Source organism: Symphodus melops, assembly GCF_947650265.1.
Source record: "Symphodus melops genome assembly, chromosome: 23".
Lineage (NCBI taxonomy): Eukaryota > Metazoa > Chordata > Actinopteri > Labriformes > Labridae > Symphodus > Symphodus melops.
This window is the reverse complement of record NC_136713.1, coordinates 2,230,654-2,240,300: the sequence shown is the minus strand read 5'-3', so window position 1 is coordinate 2,240,300 and position 9,647 is coordinate 2,230,654.

Genomic DNA, 9,647 nt, shown 5'->3' with positions numbered 1-9,647 from the left:
ATCCCCCTGATTGGAGATGAAAATGTTTACATCATCTGCGTATGCCGAAACTGTAGGGGGACATTCGATGCTGCAGGACCCGGGCAAAGAAAGCCAGCGGAGTCGGCCCCTCAACCTGCACAGCAGGGGCTCAATGGCCAAGCTGTACAGCTGGCCCGAGATGGGACAACCTTGTCTGATCCCCCGCTGCACAGGGATTGGCCGACTCAACCCCACCCCCATCTTCACCAAACATTGTGCACCCTCATACAACAAACCAACCAATGACACAAACCCGTCACCAAAACCAAACGCCCTCAGTGCAGAAAACAAATACGAGTGATCCACCCTATCAAAAGCCTTCTCCTGATCCAGTGATACAATGCCAACGTTCAAATTATGGACTTTTGACAAATCAGTGACATCTCTCACAAGAAATACATTGTCCATAATAATCCTGTCTGGAACACAGTACGTTTGGTCCTTGTGCACCACACTAGCCAGAACGTCCTTCAGTCTGTTGAACAGGGCTCGAGAGAGGATTTTATAATCCGCACAGAGCAAAGCCACCGGCCTCCAGTTTTTTAAAAGCGCCAGGTCACCTTTCTTAGGGAGCAGGGAAAGAACCGCTCTCTTACAGGATCCAGGAAGAGATCCGGTCCTGCAACATTCCAATAAAACCCCATGCAGGTCAGAACCAAGAATATTCCAAAACTTCTTAAAAAAGTCTGTGGATAATCCATCTATTCCAGGTGCTCGTCCTGAAGTCATGTGAGCAGCAGCAGCAGTGAGCTCTTCTAGAGTCAGCTCCCCTTCCAGAAGAGTCTTCTCCTCTGGACTGAGCTGAGGGAGACCCTCCAGCAGCTCCCTGCGACAGTCCTGGCTGCAGCTTTCTGCCCCAAACAGATCAGAATAAAACTGCATGGCATGGCTGCTCATCTCCTTTGGATCTGTTGTGATTCGACCTCCTGGCAGCTTAAAACAGGTCAGCAGCTTCTTTTGAGCCACAGATCTCTCCAGATTAAAAAAGAACGATGTTGGAGCATCCATGTCTTTAAGTTGGAGAAAACGACTCCGGACAAGAGCTCCCTTCACTCTCTCCTGAAGGATGGAGCTCAGCTCCATGCGTTTCTCCTTCAGCAGGGTTCCAGTGGTTGGATCGACAGTCCTGTGTAATCCCTCCTCAATGTTCTGTATATCGTCCTCTAGATTTTTAACTGCTGTTTTTAATCTAGCAGAAGAGTGCGATGTGTACAGCTGACAGAAAACACGAATCTGAGCTTTGCCAACCTCCCACCACATCTTCAAAGAGTCAAACTCTTCTTTCTTTAGCTGCCACTGATGCCAAAAACACTCAAAGTTTTTACAGAACACGTTGTCCATGAGCAGCTTGTTGTTAAAATGCCAGAAGGACTTGGCTCGTTCACCAGGTGAAACAATGATCTCTACACTCACAAAATGGTGGTCAGTAAAGCCAACAGGCCGGATATGACAGCTCACTAACCTGGGGCTGAGAGTCTTTGAGATATAAAACCTGTCCAGTCTGGCTGCACTCACCCTGTGACTGTGAACCCTCACCCATGTGTACTGTCTGCACTGTGAATGCTTCACTCTGAAAGTGTCCAACAGATCCAGATGTGAGATGGCCGTGCTCAGAGTGTGTGATGATTGTGGGTGTGGCTCCTCTCCTATTCTATCAACAGTGAAATCAAGTGTGCAGTTAAAATCCCCCCCGATGACGATGTGATCCTGATTATAGATCATGACCTCCTTCTGGAGGCGGGTATAAAAAGCCACCCTTTCAGCTCCGTTATTCGGAGCGTATATATTAATGAAAACGAAAACAGAGTTTTCTATTTCTGCTCTCACTATTAAAAACCTGCCCTTCACTACTTCACTATGAGATACGATTTTTACATTTGCAGAAGTTTTAAACAAAACGGCAACTCCTGCACTAAAGTTGGTTCCGTGGCTGAGGTACGAGGAACCCTCCCACCATAAACCCCAGTCTGTCTCATCTGATGGCGTTGTATGAGTCTCTTGTAAAAACAAAACATGGATGTTTTTCTGACTGGAGTACTCAGATATGAGGCCCCTTTTCTGTCTGTCTCTTCCACCGTTAATGTTTAAGGTTCCTATCTTGACAGTTCTCATAGAAAAAACAAAGAGAGAAAAGACAAACAGGAAACAGTAGAAGAAGAACACCTTGTGATGCATGATCATATCTTTTTCACGTGCTTTGTGAGACGGAAACGTTTCCTTTTATCCAGGAGGTCAAGCCCAACCTGTCTCTTCAGTGTGCTGACAGACCTCATGAACTTCTCACTGTCACTGAAGTGGTCAGCTACGTTCACTGATTTTTTATTAAAAGTTTTATCCATGAACTGGTTTATGGACTTTAATGAATAAATATCAGTGCTGTTGTTTAGATCAGAAATGGACTCCTGGTCTGTCTCATAATCTTCCTCCATGTCCTCTCCTTCATAAGACGCCTGACTACAACAATCTGACTTACCTTCTATCACTGAAACATTTGTGTCTGCACTTGTGGAAGTTTCCATTTTATCATTTTCTACAGACTGTGAACTTCTTTTAGCCTGAGAGCTTCTCAAAGCCTGCTTTACTTCAGTTCTGGTATTAACACCAGCAACCGGCGCCGACGCAGCACCAGCAACCGGCGCCGACGCAGCACCAGCAACCGGCGCCGACGCAGCACCAGCAACCGGCGCCGACGCAGCACCAGCAACCGGCACCGACGCAGCACCACTAGCGGGCTCAGGCACCGCCTCTATACTACCCACGGACTCAGTACCAGGCACAGCACCGGCCGTGGTCGCGGACGCAGCTTCAGTCGCGTGCGCTGCACGCGCAGAGCTGCCCGCGGCAGCGGCAGCCGCCGCCTCCTGCTGTCTGTGCGGACATGAAAATCGTTTGTGTACCACATCACCACATTCAAAGCACTTTAACTGACCCGAGCTCGCATACACCATGTATGAGGCGTCCCCGTGTTTAACACGGAACGACACCTCCAGAGTCTGTCAGACTCCAAAAACATGAACACCTGCCGACGCAAAGACTGAACGTGCTTCAGTTTGGGGTCTTTACAGCCCAGATTCACTATTTTAAAACCACTCGCAAACCGAACCTGCGGAGCTCGTTCTCAGGTTGTTGGGAATAAACGGAGGAACACCGGATACGGTGATCCGCGTAGAGGGAACCGACAACGGGGACACCTGAACAAACAAGTCCTGAATGAACACACCGCTCTCAATCAGCTGATGCACGAGAGTCTGATTCTTCAGAAACACAACCACTGCCTTGTTCATTCGAGACGCGTACACAATGTGATCATGACCTACCTGTTCACCTACCGCTAACAGAACCTCCTCCACGGTAACAGCACCGCTCGGAGGGACTATCCGGACTCCCGGAGAGTCAGAGAGTCGGAGGTGGAGTCTCGGACGCCATTCCTCCTGACAACACCTCCAGGGATGAGTCACACACAGCGAACAACACTCAATATAAATATGAAACTATCTTACCTGATCATGCAGATAGCAGACCATTCAAGCTCCGCGCCAATCATACAACCACCACCCAGAGAGAGAGAGAGAGATAGATAGATAGATAGATAGATAGATAGATAGATAGATAGATAGATAGATAGATAGATAGATAGATAGATAGATAGATAGATAGATAGAGAGAGAGAGAGAGAGAGAGAGAGAGAGAGAGAGAGAGAGAGAGAGAGACAGACAGACAGACAGACAGATCCCGAGGGAAATTCAAGGCATCCAGTTGCAGTATACAAGACATACAGGACACGAAAAAAGCTTTTAAATTAAATAATTAATATAAAAAGTGTGATTTTCTTAATTTCTGAATGAACTACGTTTAGATATTTGACTTGAAATATATGGTGGTTTTGTACTCACCTCTATGGTCGGTAGATGAATTTCTCTCCGTAAAGATTCTTAAGTTCTTGGCGTAGCTGGGCGGTACGCTAAATGGGCGGGGCGTGTTGCCAGGGCTCCTCCCGCCGGACCCTACTGCGCAGACTCTGGTTGCAAATGACGTCAAAATTCCAAGATGACAGCGCCCATGAGGGCCGTAAAAAAGCTTCACCAACGTTTGAACGGAAACAGCTACAGTCCACACCCACTGGTCGTTCACAGCCGACTCCTTTGGCTGTAAAATTAAACTTCTATCATCTGATTAGTCTAAGAGTAGAAAAAACTGCCAAAATTCTCTGCGGGTAAAAAATGTGTTTTGGTTTGCTGAGGCTAATGTTAGCATTGCTAGCACGGCCAGCCATGGTTAACATCCATGTGCTTGTTCTAAATTTGGCTGTTCACCAGTTTAATCCGACACTGCCAACATACATTTTATATAAATTTCTGTTATAAAAACGCTGCCAAACTGTGCTTGTTCGACAAGATGCTATGTGTTTACTGAGCTTGTTTACATCTGGGAAGAGTGGAGAGAAGGCTCATTAGGCGGAGCTCCAGGCTCGTGGTTTGGTCTGGATAGCAGTTTGTGCATTACATTTGACCAACATTAAGGGCCAACACATAAGAATAATACTGTCAGTTTGACTTAACAGACTAGTTATTCTGGAGCATACAACGATGATGATGACGTATTTCATGAAGTCCATGTATCCAGCGAGCGTTTTTCCTGACCGTCAGTGACTTCTTTCGATTGTTTTCTGGCTGTCGGGACAAAAAGTGCAGCACCCAGCGTTGTTTTTTTATTTTAATTTATTTGGAGTGCTTCATCTTTTCTCCCATGTCTGTTTGGGATAATAAAAAAAATAGATAAAAAAACAAAACAATGTCAAATATAAACTCTGCAATAATATAAGCAATTGAGCAGTGCCAGTCCTACAGCTGTGGTTGTCAACAGACTGTTGTCATGGAGACAGGCAGCGCTTTTATTCTCAGTCCACAAACGCCTAATGCAAGCGCTCCCAAGCACACAGCCAGCGCTCGTCTTCCTGGAATAAAACACTACAGGGCCTTAGTCGACCACATGTGAAGCTGAACTTAACTGTGCGTGCAACGTACTGAATGTTATCGCCCATCAAACCTACCTGACCTGCATGTCAAACTGATGTTCTGCTCAGATCAATGTGGCTCTTCAAAGTCAGAGGCATTAAATAAGAAGTCATCCAGATGTTCAACATCTACACACCGCCTCTGAATCTCTGTTTTTTTTAATTCATGGAGGAGATTACCGCCAGTGATTTTTAGGTGATCTGCATGCTCACATTTTTAAAGGGCCGTATATGACATTGGGGTGTTCATTTATGCGGTGAGTGCATCCGTTTGTGACTGTGTGAGTGAATGCCTTCGATTCACCAGGCAGGATATGAAATTGAAGGTCACCATCAGGAAACCATCGGGATAAAGAGGAATTTAGAGGAAATGAGATCCGCCAGGAGAGAGATTAGAAGGTGTGTAGTTTAAAGGCCGACAGAAAGAGGAAGTACTGGCTGAATGAATCTACACGACAACAAAATCCAGAGGTATTTTACATTGTGCTGACAGGACGGGCAGACAAGAAAAGGTCACTGACAGAACTCCAATCAGAGTGAAATCAAACGGAACACCAATTCAGCTTATGTTGTTGCCGTAGTGACTGGCATACAGGGTAAAAAAGGCCAAATTTGCTGGTGAAGGCCAGACATTCACTTATGTAAGAAATAATCCAGCCTTTGCTCTCAGGTTGCAGTACTATTATTCTCCACTTTTCATCCTCCACTGTAGATTTATTTATGTTTTATCACTTGTCCTTCTTCTTTCTCCCTGTATAAACTCGACTCTGAGTCTCTGCTCTCTCTGTTAAAATAAAAATAAAAATAAAATAACAGTGTTTGACGTTTTTCACATGGCTTGAACTCTGAAACAGTCTTACTTTATAACTTCAGGATGGAACTGGATTAGTTTGACACGATGAACATGTTTGGGTTATTTTTTTTGCATATAATATAGATAATATATTATTAGATTATTATACTAAAAACATGTTGCTGAAGAGATTGATAAAATTTCATGTGCATGTCATACAACACATGGAGGACTTTTGTCATTTTTCATGCCCTCCCCTGATTTTGTCTCTTCTCAGCCAGCTCTTCAGGAAAGGCAAAACAGAAAGGAGAAAAGTTTCAGAGACCAGTTAAACATGCAAAAAATAAATAAAAAATAAATCTATGCATATTTCTAGATTTTCTCAATGAGGGACAATTAATTAATCTTAAAGATTACTTTTTATCAGTCAGGTTTGTTTTTTAAGTCATAGCTGTGACATTGAGGATTTGCAAAGAAGCAAATAAAGGAAAACTAATGTGAGCAGCTTTCACTTCATATGCAGTGAATGTGTTGTAATGTGTCAGCCCCTCCGTGCTGTTGAGAGCAGAAACTCAAAGCCAGGCTGAATATTGACCCAATCAAAGACACAAAAAAGATCCTCTGCAGGCATGTTGCTATGCCATTATGTTTCTATTTTACAATACGTGACATGAAAATGTGTCTGACACCCTGGGCACTACTTTGAAAAAGTGTTTTCACATTGGTCTCTCCAGTTTTTTTTCTAAAATTGCAGAAACAGTAGGGTGCTAATGCTGCCTCTTTAGTGTATGATTGTGTTGAGGTTTTACTACATCTCTATTTTTCTCCTCCTCAAGTTTCTTATCCAAGTTATCTTACCTGTAAATGGGGTCGTTAATGTTGTGTCTCAGAATAAATTGAACCAAATGCACGAAATAGAGACAGAAGGAAACAGAATAACAATTTATTAGAACTACGAGTGACACGGTGATAATGTAACATGAAATATAAGTGACGCTAATGTGGAGCATAAATCTAATGTGACACTAATTATGTGTACATGTATATAACGTGACTCTCGGTGTGCAACAATAATATATGTGACTCGAGATGTACAATAACACGCGTGAGGAAGCCAGATGGAGACGGGGAGGACTGGGAACACTGAGAAGGAGAAAAACACAAAGGGTCAAATATACGACAGGGAAAAATACAAGTTAAATCACAGAGTACTGAATTTCAAGAACACGGAGAGCTACTAACCACTGGGGATGAACAATAATCTGGCGCTGGCCTCCTGGAAGGAGCCAGCTGATTAGGATGAGCCACACCTGTGGAGCTCACCTGCAAACACTGATTGAGTAATTATGGGAACACAGAGGGAGTGACAGACAGGGAAACAAACAGACACACGTGGGGAGAGACAAACAGACCAAAACATGACAGTTAACACCTTTAATGAAGAGTCCCCTTCACTATGTAATATGTACATAAGATAAAATCAATTTTTGATCATATATAATCATAATATAATGTTTTTATTTCCCATAATGATGCTTGTGTAACACAAATAATAATTATGGCTCATAATGCTTGACGTGGCATTTAATTGTTTTAATTGACATTATGAAGTCTTATTAATGGAGCTGATCAGAAATGATGCAGCTGGATGCTAACTGTTGCATGTCCATTAGAATGCATTATCACAGTCTTGCAAATGTCTTGACCTGCAACCATGTTTGTTTTTCTATTACGCTATAATGCTGCCTAATATTATGATATATTATTAAGCCCTCCATTATGTTAAAAAATCGTGCATCTGATTTCTTTTATTTGAGATAGGAAGTGGTTTAGCAAGTCTTCTTGAAAACTACCAACAAGAAGGATTTAAGAAACTTGGGGGTTTATCACTTCTGCTTGCTGGCTGTTGAAAAATGTTCATTCTCTGTTTGCACAAAACTTTATAGTCATTTGTAGTTTCTGTTTCCTCCTATATATATTACATCTTTTTGTTATAGGTTTGCAGTTGTGTAATTGGCTTTTGTCAACAGGTGTTGCTCTGCAGTATCGATATTCATTTGCAGTCCTTTTATCTCCCTCCCTCTTCATTTCCAAGCCTTCTGATTTCAAGCTACTCAATTCAATCTGTTTCTGAAGAAAAAGGAGATGCCTCTCACTCTGGCTTCTAATTTGAGGAGCCTAAATACAACGGTGTGTAGAGGGGGGGAGGGGGAAAATTACATGGCAGCATGACATAGGATGGACATGGAGAAATAGCTCTCTCTCTCTCTCTCTCTCTCTCTCTCTCTCTCTCTCTCTCTCCTCTGATCTTTTTTTCATGCGTTCACATCTATCTGTGTTTTCTAATCATTCCTCTAAGTGCCTCTCTATTCATCAACCAAACTCCAGTTCCTATCAATCTATTTCCAGCCTTCCTCAGTCCATCTCCATGTGCTTCCTTCATCCCAGCGGCCTTCTCTCTCCTTGTCTTCCTTTGTGTGCTCTTTGGAGTGCTGGTGGAGGACAACTTCATCTCCATCATTCAGTTTCTCTCTCATCCTCTCCATCCACTTCTCCATCGGTTGGAGTGTTGCTACATGACAATCTAATATCCACCCGCATCATCAGCCTCATAATACTCAAGCTCTTCTCTTTCTTTTTTTTTCTCCATCAGTCCGCCTTTCTCCAGGCACCTTTTTTCCAGGCAAACTAAACTACTCGAAACTAAATTTGCACCACACTAAGATGTGACTATTTCAAAGTAAGACTACACCTGTCTGAATACTGTGTGGAGCTGCAGAATACACTGGTCAACTAAAAAGAGAAAAAGTATCTTTTAAATAGACAGTAGGGCTGCAGACATTCCTACAATTTATCTACTAATTACTTTGGAAACCTTGCGCCCATATGTCATGTCATTTTCGATATGTAGCTTTGGCACATAATGACGTTCCCTTGGATGAAAGCATTGCCCGTAGTATTTTTAATTTGGCCCAAATAGAGCGACGCAGCGCGACATAGCCCGCCATTTTTACCCCAACTCCCCATTTCTATTTCCCTCTCTGTGGCTCATCCTGACGGACGGGGAACAAGGAAGGTGGGCTTCTACAACACACTGACACTGGCTTTTCTCACTCAGCACAGCTTGTTGACACGTTGCAGAGAGTGGAGATAACAATTTATTACTAACATCCACATCCGTGATTCAAATGTTGTTCAGCGTGCGCTGCGTGACACCACGTATTGCTGGGTCCTCGTTATTTTAAAACAACAACAAAAAAAAGAAGTTTAATGCATTTCTGTTAACCAAACAGCTGATTTTTGTCCAACATCACAGCACAATCAATCAGAACATTTGTCATTGTGTTTATACAGTAAACACAGTCAAGTCAAGACAGGATTTAAAAATCATCATGAAAAGCACATTTCTATATTTACTTGATTTCAAAAAGAAAGGTCCAAGAACAGAAACCTTAACGCCTCCTTTATATTGAGATTTTATGCCCCATGCTAGGGATGGGTGATATAGAAAAATATCTAATCTGGATATGTTTCGGCTGAATGGGGACACGGGTTATATAGCTTAATATGTATTTCTATATAGAAAAAACCCAAAAGTCTGTTCTGAATCAAATCCACATTCAAAATGTCACATTTCATGAACAGCCTGCTGCACAATCTCAACATGTAGACGAACAGATGTGACAGAAATCAACTACCCATTTGTGAAATAAATAGTTCTTGAATTTGAATCAAAAATCCTCCCTACAAAAGAATGGAAAAGAAAACAAACCAGTTTCTTGCATAAAAAAATGACAAGCAGCTGTGTATTTTGTTTTG